The sequence below is a fragment of the Thamnophis elegans genome, chromosome 3, assembly GCF_009769535.1.
Source record: "Thamnophis elegans isolate rThaEle1 chromosome 3, rThaEle1.pri, whole genome shotgun sequence".
Taxonomy (NCBI): Eukaryota; Metazoa; Chordata; class Lepidosauria; order Squamata; family Colubridae; genus Thamnophis; species Thamnophis elegans.
Window position 1 is genome coordinate 68,412,610 of NC_045543.1, and position 15,143 is coordinate 68,427,752.

Consider the following 15,143-nt stretch of genomic DNA (forward strand, 5'->3'; position numbering starts at 1 on the left):
TGTTACAACACAAAACAACAACAGACACACAGCCAGCACCAGTCAGCACCAATCTACCAATCATGATTCAACTACACAGCCAATCAATCCACCTACTGAAACAAAGCCAGTGCTCCACACCCCACCACCAAGATTTATAGAAAGACGGCAGCTCTGACCATGCTTTAAGCCGAAGACAACAGCCTGAAGATGGCGAGTGATACACACACACACACACACACACACACTCACTCTTCACCTCAAACTCAGCAACAAAATCCACCCAGCACTCTGGGACAAATCCAACAACTAGCCCTCTGGAGAGCCGAAACAGAAACTTCCTACAAGACAGACAAACACACCAACAAACTCCACAGACTAGAAAAACAACAGAAGCCCAACCCCCTCCACAGCAACTCATGAAACAAACAGTACACAACATATCAGACCGAACCCTCACCACAGCTGAAACAAATGTCCTTTCCAGAGGATTCAACTTAGCAGTCGCTCCTAAACGCATCCCCACTGAAGACATCATATGCGGAGTTGAAGCTACAATCACCAAAATCAACCCAAATGAAGCCAATAAAATCAGACTTGCAGTCACCAACATCCTTTGCTCCAGTAATCCACCCAGAAGCAACTTACAGCAAGAAGAAGAAATAGCACTCACCAACCTGAGGAAAGACAACAACATAATCATTCTCCCAGCAGACAAATGTAATGCCATATTGGTGATGAACATGTCTGACTACCAAGCCAAACTATCCAACCTACTCCAAGTAGCTTACAAATTTCTAAACATAGACCCCACCACCTATCTGGAAAAAAACCACCAAATTCAAAATAAAAGCCTCTCCCATCAGTGAAAAGATCCAGCAAAGAATCATCCTCAGAGAGAAATCTTCCACATGCCCCAAACTCAAAGAAAGAACACCAGTCAGACCCATCGTCAGCTCCATAGGCTCACCTCTACAGAATCTTGCCAAATTCTTCTCCAAACAACTCCATCCCTACGCAGAATTCATCACCTCACATGTACAAAACTCACTCCACTTCATAGAAACAATAAAGAAACAAAATCTACAACCCAGCGACCCACTCGTGAGTTTCGATGTCATATCCCTCTTCACCAAAGTGCCTATTAAAGAAGCCTTGACAGCTATCCAGAACACACACCCCCTAAACACATCCTGGACCTGACCAACCACTGCTTAACCAACACATACTTCATCCACAATGGACAAAGATACAAAGAGATAGAAGGAGCACCCATGGGATCACCCTTCTCACCCTTCATCGCAAACTTATACATGGAACATTTTGAAACTAACGCCTTAGATAAATCTGAACACAAACCCAAACTCTGGCTTAAATATGTTGATATGTTGATTTGGCCACACGGGAAAGAAAAACTGGACAACTTCCTCACACATCTCAACAGCCTACACCCAAAATACAATTCACTATGGAAATAGAAGCAAACAACCAACTTCCCTTTCTGGATGTCCTAATCTACAAAAAAATCCAATGGCTCCCTAGGACATACCATCTACTGGAAAAAAACACACACCAACTGCTACTTAAACGCACAATCCCATCACCACTCTGCACAGATCAACTCTGTAGCCAAGACCATCATCTCCAGAACCAAATGCCTAGTTGACAAAGACCACCTGAAAACTGAATTACACACTCTCACAAATGTATTAATCTACAACAGATTCCAAAGAAAAACAATTACCAACCTAATCCAAAGGGAGACTCCCCCCAAAAACCGAGACACAGAACAGGACAACGGCATCACCCTCCTCCCTTACATCAAAGGCACCACAGATAAAATCAGCAAAATTCTCCACAAACAGAATATCAAGACAGCCTTCAACACTGACCAAGAAATAGCCAACAGAAACCCCAAAGACAAAATCCAGCTAGAAAACCAAGGAGTCTATGAAATACCATGCAAAATCTGCCCTGCAATATACATAGAAGAAATGAACAGGATAATAAATGCATGCATCGCAGAACACAAGAATGCAGTAAGAAAAAAAAGAAAAAACTTCCTCCCTTTTCCAGCACCTTAAAGCTACAGGACATGAAATTAATTTTGAAGGAACCAGGTTAATCTCCAAAATTGAACACTTCAACAAGAGAATAATAATGGAAGCTATCGAAATAGAGAAACAGTGCCACAACATAAATAAACGTGATGATACCTCCCGCTTACCAGACATCTGGAAACCAGCCCTGGTAAACAAATGAGCCCCACCCACCACCCAGGCCATTACAACACAAAACAACAATGGACCCACAGCCAGCACCAATCAGCACCAATCTACCAATCATGATACAGCCACACATCCAATCAATCCACTTGCTGAAACGGGGCCAGCCAGAAATATATATATATATATATATATTTGCTATATTTTTAGCAAAGTTTTCTATTTATATTTATTTGGCTCTATTTTTCATTTTTATTCTTTTATTTTTATAGTTTGAAGTTTTATCTGTTTTATCTATTCAACGGAATGTTTCATATTGTTGCGTACTCCCGACGCAGCCAGCAGGCGTGGCCAGAGCTTCAGGCTCCTGATTGGCTCTGATGCGTCTGCCGGCCGGCAGGAAACTTACCAGCCGCCGATTGGCCACCTGCCTGACAGCTGTCAAATATAAATAGCTGTCAGGCGGGCTTCATTGTTCGTGTTCTGATTCCGCTGTTGCTTGTGGTTCCTCATTAATAAAGACTGTTCCATTTACCTCACACCTCGTTCTTAAAACGTATAATTATGAAAAGAAAAAAACTGAATTATAACAGAAATTAGATGAATATGACATTTGTAAGTAATTATAAATGTTCTACGTCAGTTGTACATTCAGTCTTTAAATTAGCAGTTAGCACTAGCACTTAGACTTACATACCACTTCATAGTGCTTTGCAATCTCTCTATGTGGTTTACAGAGTGGCATAATAACAATCTGATCCTCATTTTACCGACCTTGGAAGGATGGAAGGCTGAGTGAACCTTGAGCCAATTACCTGGCAGTCGGCATACTGCTGGCAGTCGGCAGAGTTGCAATACTGCATTCTAACCCATGCACTACCAAGGCTCTTTTTTATGGTTTTTCTCATTAATCTTCTTAAGTATATCTCATTAAGAATTACTGAGCTGAAATATTCATACTCAGAGGCCCACTGAAATATGCTGATTTTAAAAAGTATCAAAAAGTGTTAGTACAGATCATCACAACTGGGACTGGAAATCTACTTGTAAGTTGTAATTGTAAATTGGAATATCTTCATATCCGGACTCATTTTTTTACATTTTCATGGTGGTCATTAAGTGAATGACATGGTTGTTAAGCAAATGGCACAGTTGTAAAATCAAATTGGCAAAAAACATAATGCATAAATTCTGCAGCCTGACTGCAGAACATGGCAACCAATTCTGTTGGCAACTGCTCAAAATGTAGGGGTTTGTGGGGGGCATTTTGCAACAGCAGGAAGTACTTTATGACCTATAAAGCACCTGTTCTGAGGTTGTTATAACTCCAAACAATTGTAAAATGACTGGTTCATCATCTCTTTTCCCCTCCTGAAACAATAGAACTTACCTCAGGTATACTCACAGGACCTGCCTAGCTTCCCAAAGTGACAAGACAATCAGATTCCTAGAATTTCCTACTTTGTGGCCCCAATGTCTATAAACATCTTGTTCAGAGCCCCTCTTTCTTGGACAGAGGCAGCTAATGGCCATTGCAATAAAATTTCTCCTGCTTCTTCTCCTCAGTATTGTGCTTGGTATTGGGAATGCATGGCATTATATACTATAAGACTATTATGGAAATGTTTAATCTCTCTCTCCCCCCCCCCTCTCATATCTTCTTCAATATAAAACAAGAACCACTTTCACTGACAGTTATTTAGTGTTTTAGTATAAAGACCTTTTCACATGAAAAATGAGCAGTGATGTATTGGATAGATGCTACATTTTTAGTAAGAAGCTTGGAGAGAAATCAACTAAGGACAAAAGGAGAAGGGTGGAGAAAGAAATAATAATAAAAGGGTGGATGGAAAATCCAAGTTCTCCCAGCATAGTACAAACTTTTTTTTTTTACTTTGTAATAAGTTGGAAAGAGTTTATCCCCATGAAAGGGTTGCAGTAGTGTAGGGTGGGGAGCTTTTTCATTGCATTAAATACTTTTGCTGTAAAATTAAAAGTTAAAATCATAGCATTGATGTAAGATAAACATGATTTAATAAGGTGATTTATTTAAAATTCCAGATTCAGAGATTTAGCACTATATGCTTAATAATTAGGTATACACCCAGTTAAACTGCTTATGGTTCAAAATGTTAGAGCAAAATTATAATACTAGCAATAGCAATAGCAGTTAGACTTATATACCGCTTCATAGGGCTTTCAGCCTTCTCTAAGCGGTTTACAGAGTCAGCATATTGCCCCCAACAACAATCCGGGTCCTCATTTATCCACCTCCGAAGGATGGAAAGCTGAGTCAACCCTGAGCCGGTGAGATTTGAACAGCCAAACAGCAGAACTGCAGTCAGCTGAAGTAGCCTGCAGTGCTGCATTTAACCACTGTGCCACCTTGGTTAATACTGTATTAACCAGGTGAGAAATAGAAACTATCTCAAAAGAAATTAAGAAGTACACCAAAAAACACCCAGTTGGAAACATGAGCGCATGAGTGGGGGGAAGGGCACACACAGGAGGGTCACCCATGCATGGGGGGGGCACATGGGGATAATGCATGCATTGCATTATGGGTGGGGTGTGCGCTTTCAGCACACAACAACAAAAAGGTAGCCATCACTGTGATAGGGAAAATATCAAATAAATTATTAGCAGTTGAGAAAGTCACTTTTTGTCATACAATACAATGCAAGTTTTATTACTACTTTCCAATAAGCCTGGTTCTTAGCAGAAAGTTAGCTTCCTTATGTTTGTCAATTATTCTTGAAAATAATTTCTCTAGGTGACTAAGATTCTGCAATAATATTATTGCAGATTCTGCATATCATAGTAAATGCATACATACCCATTATATTATGCCTTTCAGAGGTAAGTAGAATGGAAAGCATTGAAAATAAACAATAAATAATAAGCCAAATAAAAAATGAGGTGGCAAAAAGAACAAGAAGTGTAGCTGACCTTGTTTCTACTAACACCATTCATTTTACTTCTTCAGATCTTTTGGGCTTTACAAACCATCCTATTCCAAAATTTAAACTTTGATTATGGGGGCAGAAATCCTTCTATGAGACTTTTTGATAAATTATAGCCACTTTGGTAGTTAAGTGGTTTGTAAACTACTCAAAATACTCATTAAAAATATTCCTTCTATACAGAAATGAACGTCATTTCAAAGCAATGATAACAACAATTAAACACCTAATTTCAGGGCATAATTAATTGGACAGTTTTGACCCAAGATTAACAGGTTATTTATGCTCTTCTGAATTGTTATAGAATAATATCTTCAAATTGGCATATTTCCTGTTTCTTGGACTCCAGGAATGCATATGCTTAATCTAATTCTACTTTAGTCATTTTCTCTTATGAAAGCTACCCATTATTTCAATCCCAGCTTAATTTAGCAATGTGATTTTACACTTGGTTTCCTGGTTCTCCCTTTCATTATAGCCAATTTAGTCTAGTGGTTAAGGCATCAGGCTAGAAATCAGGAGACTGTGAGTTCCAGTCCTGATTTAGGAGTGAAAATCAGGGTGACTCCTGGGTGACTTCTCTTCTCAGCCAAACCCGCCTACAGGATTTGTAATGTCGGGGAAATAGGAGGGAGGACTACTAGATATGTTTGTTGCATGGCTTATAAAAAATAATAAAGGCATGGTTTTTATTTATTAAATAAATAAACAAAATATGTCATACAAATCTGACTCTGTAGTTTACAGCTATAGAACGGGAGAAAAGGTGACTTGCTTCAAGAACAATTGTTCATGAACACCATTATCCTATAGATTCTCTCATACCAAGTCTAGGCTAAAAATGAACCATCATCCTCATCAGTTACACCAGTGGAATGACCCAAAGTCTTATATGTTTAATGCTGTCCTGAAACATCCTTATTACATGGGGCAGTCTTATTAGAATGCTCTTACCTCTCAATAGAATCTGTGGCACAAAATCAAGAAAGTTTTCATCTTAAAACGTTCATCTTATCAATTTATACTTACAACATACTGATTTATACAGCTTTGATATTTTTTCCTGAGCAGGTAGTCAGTCTGAGGGCTCAGTCCAATGTTGGTTTTCCCATTGAGAATATTAGCTTTTACATTTCAGTTTTAAGCAAATACACTGAATGTATTCCCAGGATAACCCATCAATCAAAACTCTCCATAATGCATCTCTTGTGCGTTATTGTTTACAAGCCATTCCTCTAAGTGCTTCATCCTAGTTTTACATACATACAAGATTATGTACCACTTTATAAATCCTTAGTAAGACCACAGCTGGAATACTGCATGTTGAGACTCTGGAAAAAGAAGAGCATCTAAGATGATTAAAAACCTTGAGACAAAAATATATGAAGAAATGGTGACAGGAACTGGGTATGACTGATCCAGAAAAAGAAGGACTAGGGTGACATAATAGCAGTATTCCAGTATTTGAAGAACTGCTGCAAAGGGTCAAGTTATTTTCCAAAGCACCAGAAGGAAAGACAAGAACAATGAATGGAAACTAATCAAAGAGAGAAACAACCTGGAATTAGGGAGAAACATCTTAACAGTGAAGACAATTAACCAGTGGAACAGCTTGTTTCCAGAAGTTGTAAGTGCTTCATCGTTTTTAAGAAAAGACAGGACAACCACCTGATTGAAACGGTATAAGGTCTCCTGTTTGAGCAGGGGGTTGAACTAGAAGACCTCCAGAGCCGAGGTGGCGCAGTGGTTAAATGCAGCACTGCAGGCTACTTCAGCTGACTGCAGTTCTGCATTTCGGCTGTTCAAATCTCACCGGCTCAGGGTTGACTCAGCCTTCCATCCTTCCGAGGTGGGTAAAATGAGGATCCGGATTGTTGTTGGGGGCAATATGCTGTCTCTGTAAACCGCTTAGAGAGGGCTGAAAGCCCTATGAAGCGGTATATAAGTCTAACTGCTATTGCTATTGCTAAAGTTCCTTCCAGCTCCATTCTGATGTATATTTAATTTCTTCAGCAGTAGTAGAATACTCTAGCAACTTTTCTTTACTATTTAATTTTATTAAAACTCATAATTACAATTTCTTTAGTAAAAATTCTCAGTAATCTGTTAGAGATTATAAATGAAATACAATAGCAATATAGTCATGTAACAATATTACTGTTATATAAATATTATACAGTTAAAGTAAAATCCTAACCTGCAATATAAAAACTCCTGTAAAATTAAAAAAAAAACAAAATGAAAATCTGTATATTAATACAGTATATAAAAAAGAGAAGCAAAATTCTAAGAAATGGGAAAAATTAAATAACACAATACACAACTAAACAAAAAAATACAGCTAAATTGTCACATAGATAGATACTGTATATCTGCAGCGTGATTCTACAGTTGTTGAAATTAATTTTTATTCTCATTAAAATGAGAATACATTCAGTATTCCATAATTATAAAGTAAAAACAGAATTTTAGGAATGTCTAAACCATGGACTGGTTGGAGGAGCTGGCATTGTGTCGCTGATAGAGGATTAAGTTTTGTTTATTGTTTTAACTGGTCTGTTTAGTATGTTGTCTTTTTATTTTATTTGATGCCCGGAGTTCTTTGAAAAACCTGGTTCACTTGAGCAATTTCCAATCCTATTCCTGATCTCTTTAGGAAACAATACCAAGAGACATTGACCAAAATAGGCATGGCAACGTTTGTAATCAAATGTTTGCAATTAAAAGAGAAGCATCTGTGCATATGAAAAATTGGTTCAAGATTTGTACTGTCCCAGAAGGAAAAGAATTAAAAATACTTAAGTGTGAAATGACATTAATGAGTGCTACTTCCTTACTATAATGTTCCAATTTCTTCCGATTGGCTGAGTAAAACTACCCTATTAACTGGATCACAAGCCTCTTTCACAACAAAGTTACTTGACTTCCTGTGAGTGCTCCAGATGTGTCCGCATTGGTTCCTGTTGCCAAGAACACTTGCTGATTAATACTGCTTTGTTGCTTCAAGCAAGGGTGGGTTTATTTTCATAAAAGAGGAGCTGGAAGGGAGAGAATAACATAATGGGATGTGGAAAAGAAGCAAGTGAGAAGGAAGGTCATAGGAGAATGACATACTGTAAGTAAAACAGAGACAAAAGTTATTTGCTAGATCTAATAGATGTTCTGTGCAATTAAATCAAGCAACAATATTAAAACAAAAAGAAGCATTTCTTATTCACCAGAATAAAATTAAAACAAAGAGATTTAAGAGAATTAGACTTAAATTATACGTGTTCTTTCTCACTCACAGTTATCTATCATTTCATATTTCCACCAAGTTTCCTTTCTCATTCTTTGTATTAGCAGAACTGTTCATATCTCTGTGACACTTTGCAAGTTAATTATTTCACTCAAATGTCTTCCTCTTTCCTCGTATCTGCTTTCCATTCATTCTGTTGTAAGACTAATTCATCTTCTAATATATTTTTTCAAGCAGAACTCATACTTTTTATTCCTACAGCCATTTTATTTCTATTGTCTTTCACATCTTGTCTTCCACTGTCCATTTCCCCCAAAGTTCCATTTTTGGCACTGGCAAAAAAAATATGGCCAGTTCCACCTTCCGAATCACAACCTCTCACCACCTTCCATGACTTAACTGCATCTTTCATCAGAGACAATCAATTCAATTATGTTTTTGGATTAATTCCTCTTCCAGGTATACAGATGAATACATTTAAGCTTAAATCATGCTTTTAAAACAAACAGTGCTATTCTAAGCAGATGCTCATCAAGCTTTCACCATTCTATTTCGTCCTCGGGTTTCCAAATGGCACAATTACTATTCACTCACTCATTCAAACCACTATTCTCCCAAAGCTCATTCCTGCTTTTTCCATTATCACAGTTCACTGGAATTAAGATGGTGTCAGTTCATACTTTCTGCCATATGTTTTAACTTTTTCATTTACAAATAAAAGTAAAAACTTCACTTTCCTGCATGGATTCCTAATTCCATTCTATAAGATCAAGTCATTTTCATTCACATCAATTACATTTTCCTCTTTCCCTTAGCTTCACAGGCACTGTCCTTATCTTCTCTATTAATTCACAATATTTACTATTTACCCCTTATTCATTCCAAGTTGCAAATCTCTAAGGTTATCAGAACATTGGCTAGCAGCTATTGATCACTGACTCCCATCATGTTTTTTACTTCAAGAAGGTAGATGCTAAATTACTAGATTTAGCTGCACTTGTGATACGTAGATCATTCCTTGCTAACACTAAGGAAAATACCTGTCTATTTGGCCAATATCTCCATACAAAACATAGACTTAGCCCAAGCATGGTCACATTATTTTATAAAAACTGGGTTTTAGGATACCACCTTACAAGATCACATAATGATACTTATATAATGGGGCCTGCATGAAGGAGGTACATATCAGAAATGCTACCGGTTCAGACCAGTTCACCCAAACCGGTAGTAAAAAAAAATGCTATCAGTTCAGGCAAACCAGTATGTCCAATGATCAGTTGTGACATGCAGTTTATATTAGCTAGAAAGCAGAAAATCCTGCTTTCTAGCTAATCTAAATCACCTGGCACAATGGATTCCCCCCTCTCTGTTTGCTTATCTTTGCAGGCATGTTCGGTAGCAGGCTCCACCCACCCACCTGAATGTTATCACATCTGTTTTTGATGGTCTGTGCGTGTGCAGAAGGTCCTGCGTAAGCACAGAGGTGGTACCTTGTTTCCTCGAAAATAAGACAGGGTTTTATTTTCTTTTAACCCCTGAAATAAGCATCTGACCTTATTTTTGGGAAGATCTTATTATTTTTGAGGTGCAGGAGGCAGCGAGCGTGGTCACCTCATGGCTGCTGCTCTGTTGCAATATTTTTGGGAGGGCTTATTTTCAAGGGAGGGCTTATTTTAGTGCATTTGCTCAAAAGCCCAATTGGGTTTATTATCCGGGGAGGTCTTATTTTGGGGGAAAGTGGGAATTCAGTAGTTCTGACCAGTTCTGGAGAACTGGTAGCAGAAATTTTGAGTAGTTCAGAGAACCAGTAAATACCCCCTGACTGGCCCCACCCCCATCTATTCTCTGCCTCCTGAGTCCCAGCTGATCAGGAGAAAATGGGGATTTTGCAGTAACCTTCCCCTGGAGTGGGGAGGAAATGGAGATTTTACAGTATCCTTCCCCTGCCATGCCACCAAACCACACCATCCCCATCAAGCCATGCCCACAGAACCAGTAGTAATTTTTTTTAATCCCACCACTGCAAAGGTGGGAGCAAAGGTAACTTGATTTTATTCCTGGTACATGTAATATATTAACAAACAGTCATGTATTCAGAAATGGTCAATATAACAACTGCAGGTCAGGTTTTTACTCACACAATTCTTGTATTGTATATTTCTCACAACAAAATAGTTTATGCTAGCCTTTACAGACTAAAATTTCTGTTTAAGAGAAAAGACGGATAATTAAAGGATTCAATAATGACTGCATCTACTTTAATTTCATTTACCACTGTCCACAGGCCACCATTCCCATGAAGTTTAATGAAGAACTGACAACTAGGTTTTTGACAAGATGGGAAAAGGAAAATGTGAGAAACAATATCACTGCTAAGAATGTCTCCAGTTATCTTAACACAGCATCTTTCTCATGGCCTAGAAAAGTGAAAGTAGGAAGCCAACATCAATTGTGCGTTTGAATATAGCTAAGACAGCATTATTTGTGACAAGGTATCCAAAGACTTTCATACTAATTAATTGAAAAACTGCTTATCCAGCATAAAGAAAGGCAAATCTTGCTTAAGATGCAGCAGCATAGGTAATAGTCTTGTCTTGTTAAACTTGAATGTTAATCTTCTTTGCTTTCAACAAAAGGTTTTTCCAAAGGTTCAAATAATCTAGTTAAAGAACTGGTTAAAGAACAAAATATAATAACTGGTTAAACAACAACTAAATGAATAGCTGAAAAGTCCTCAGAGTAGAAATCATAAAATTACCTCACAAAGATGTGTAATTGAACTTGTTTTTATCACATAGCATTGTCTTTACAGATGAGTAGTAAGATGCTTAAGTGTTCTGATCACCCAAAATGATTTAGGATTAAAAAAACATGCAGGAAAAAGGTCCAGATAGCTATAAGTTTGTGAATTAGCCATTAAAATGACAAATAAAGTGATTCTGTGAATCAAAACCAATAAAGGGGAATATTTGTAGCTAAAAGTTGAAATGAGGGGTGAGCTTGCTTGTTTTCTTGTAGAAATTTCATTATACCCAAACTAGATAACATTATCAATGCTGTTTTTTGTATTATGTTAATGTTATCTGAGATGTTTGTATTCCAGAATTTCTTTTGATTTTTGTAGGTATTGTGCTCTGTCTATAATAACCAAGGTTCGTCTTTATCTGCAGGTAGGATGATGATGATCTGGTCCTTTTTTAGGTTTCTGAGAGCTACTTTGTCTTCTGTTATAAGTTGATACAGCTTTACTACCAGTTCTATGGGCATGGCTTGGTGGAAGTGGTGTGACTTGGTGGCATGGCAGGGGAAAGATACTGTAAAATCTCCATTCCCTCTCCACTCTAGGGGAAGGTTACTGCAAAATCCCCACTCCCTCCCAATCAGCTGGGACTCAGGAGGCAGAGAATAGATGGGGACGGGGCCAACCAGAGGTGGTATTTACCAGTTCTCCGAACTACTCAAAATTTCTGCTACCGGTTCTCCAGAATTGGTCAGAACCTGCTGAATATCCCTTTTGCTGCTGATGTTATCTAGTTTGGACAATGAAAGATCTGTAAGAAAACAAGCAAGCTCAGTGAGCACCAAGGACTCTTCCTCCCCGCCAAAAATTATCTTGCATTATGCTAATGAGTCTGAACTGGCAATGAATTATTTGAAAAAGTGTATTAGGTCTTGGGGAATAAAGCAAATTATATACTGGGCTTCTAAGGAAAGGAGGTAAAAACATCCATCTATCAAGTACCATAAATCAGAAATATTTTAAGTTGTATTTCATCCTTGAAAATTTATTTATTCATTTATCCTTAGAATAATATGTGTATTTCTACTTACGGCATTTAAAAAAATTATATATATATATATATATATATATATATATATATATATATATATATATATATATATACACACACACACACACACACACACACACACACACACACACACACATACATACATACACATATACACACACACACACACATGTATGTATGTATGTATGTATGTATGTATATATTTAGTGTTGCAACCCCTGGTAAGCCCCAATTATGGGAGGAAGCTAATTGCTTCCATCATCTGTCAATCAGCTCGTCACAGGAGCTCGTGACAATAGAGCTCGTCACAATACTAGAGCTCGTCACAATACTAGAGCTCGTCACAATACTAGGCAGTTACTGCCTAGTATGCCTAGTATGCAATATAGCCCAGGTTCAAATCCCAGTAAGGGTATGGCTAGCTGATGAGAGCTAAATAGCTTGAAATAGATCTATACTAGTCTCCCTTTATTTATTTATCAGCACAAATAAAAAAACACAAATATAACAAAGGCAACAGTAAAAATGTTGGGTTTCTGTCGTGATGGACTCTTGTGACGAGCCGAAGGACAGATGATGGAAGCAGTTAGCTTCCTCCCATAATTGGGGCTTACCAGGGGTTGTAAAAATCTTATATATATATATATATATATATATATATATATATATATATATATATATATATATATATATATATATATATATATATATATATATAATTTGTAAACAAAATAAATGATGAATTTATAGAGAGGTATTTCTTCACACAACACATAATTAAACTACAAAATTTGTTATCAGCAGAAAATGATAATCCAAGTACAGATAGCAATAGAAGTTAATGAGGGTTAAGTATGAAAGCTTCCTTATGGTTATATATGTTGTCCAGTATTAAGCTTTGCAATATCAGTTGCTGGGAAACCTGACTGAGTGTGTTTTTGCATTTATGTGTGATTAGAAATCTAGATCTCCATCATGAGAGAAAAATGTCTGATTCAGAAAAGGTCTTATGTTCTCATGGCAAACTTAGGATGGTACATTTTCTCTTTTTGATAATCTTGAATTATCTGAAAAAATCTTGACAAAATATTTTGGCCAAGGAGAATGGCAATGATTAAAAAGCTGCTGCAAATAAGAGACAAGGGAGACATATTTTAAGTCTTATGTTACAATGTTGATAATTTCCTGTCTAATGAGTAATGTCAAATTAGTTTTCATCTCCATGAAAACCAATGTACTTTTCCCCAGACATTTATTAAATATAATTAATTGAATTAATTTCGTGTGTTTGCAATCAGAAAGGTATACTTTAGGTTAAAAAAGACCTGAGTTCTATAGCCATTATATATTATTATTCCAAATACTTTTATTTTCAAATAGAGTGAATGTAATAATGTGCACATTAATCTCATTGGAGTTTATTCAGAAATGCATTCCATTGTGTAGTATTTACTTCCAGAGAAAAAGTCAGAGGATTACAGGTTTAGTCTAGTTTGTAATTCCAATTATCAACGGTTGAAATCCATATGAACAGCCTATAATACAATCATATGTAGTATAAAACTATACTCGTGTTTAAAATTAACAGCATGTCAAGAGGCTTTATGATATCGTATCATGGCAAGCCTTTATATCATGGGGAAATAGGTCTTAAGCACAGTAATATAGGAAATAATGTAAATTAAGTCACATAACACATTAATTATGTTTCTTTTGCTCCTTGATTTGTCAGAACATCTATTACGTTAACTAAAGAGATGTTAGACAACAGCTTGACACTTAGAATTACTACATTCAGTTGGTGGTGGTCTGACTGTCAAAGTTTCTTGTTCCGCTTGTCCCAAAACACAAAGATTTTCCAGCATGTGCTCTGGAGTTGTTGTTTTTTTTTGTTTTTTTTAAGAAAGGGGAATTTTAATATCAGGCAGCTTGAAGGCTCTGTTAACACAAGCCCCATAGATTTCTAATCCAAACAGTAATACATTATGAAAAGCAATGCTTTATTCTACTAAAAAGTTCTCACCAGACATTTTTAGATGCTCTTGAAATATGTTTAGTCTTTCTTGTCCCTACCAACCTTTCTTTCTTCTAAAACTGAATTCACAACTCCCCTTTAGAGCAGGAGCCCGATTCCTTTTCTGTGACCTGTGAAGGAAATGGTGCTTTGTGCTAATTACGTTCAGTCCTTAAACAGCCACAATAGATAAGTCTGGCTGATGTGTTCATTGAAATAAATTATTTAAGCTTCATTTCAGTCTCTCTTTGCTCAAGGAAAGAAAGTGACATAAAGTGATTTGCACTCAAGAATTACAGCATGAAGTGCCCCCTTCATACAAAAGACACCAGAAGCTTAACAACTGAGGCAGACATTAGCAATGATGGGGATGTTATTTGTAAAGCATGCACACGCCTACACTTGACCTACAGTGTTCTAACAACAGAGAAAGCCAATATGGCCCAAGCAAATGGAGTGGCAGAAAAGGAGGAGGAAAAAATCAGAAAGTACAAAACAATGTGTTTCTGCTGCCAAGCAACCTTGGCTGAAAAATATATGGGCAGCAGACTGTGGGAACGCAAGATTAACTCATATAGAGCAAATAAATCAGAGCTTTATATCTGTTTTAAAACACTATTGATTAGAACAGGACTGCTTGTGTCTCACTGATGGCCAACAGAGACAAGAAATGGAAGACGATTCTTTGTAAGCTTGTGCAAACTATGTTCTAAAATATCCACCTATTTCAACATTCAACAATACTGCATCAGATTTCACGGGAAAGCAAAACAATTTGGAAACCACCTGAAAGATAGAAAATTTTCAATAAAAAAAGCATTGCACAATTTGCAGTGATTCATTTTTCATTATCTGTTATTGGTTTAATAATTGAATAGTTTTTATTCAATTCAATTTGCTTTATGAAGG

The 15,143-nt window shown here is 36.9% G+C and overlaps 1 protein-coding gene across 1 annotated transcript in view; it reads right to left on the reverse strand.

Moving 5' to 3' along the window:
• ADAMTSL1 (ADAMTS like 1) overlaps positions 1-15,143 on the reverse strand; it is a 542,768-nt gene that overhangs the window by 439,747 nt on the left and 87,878 nt on the right.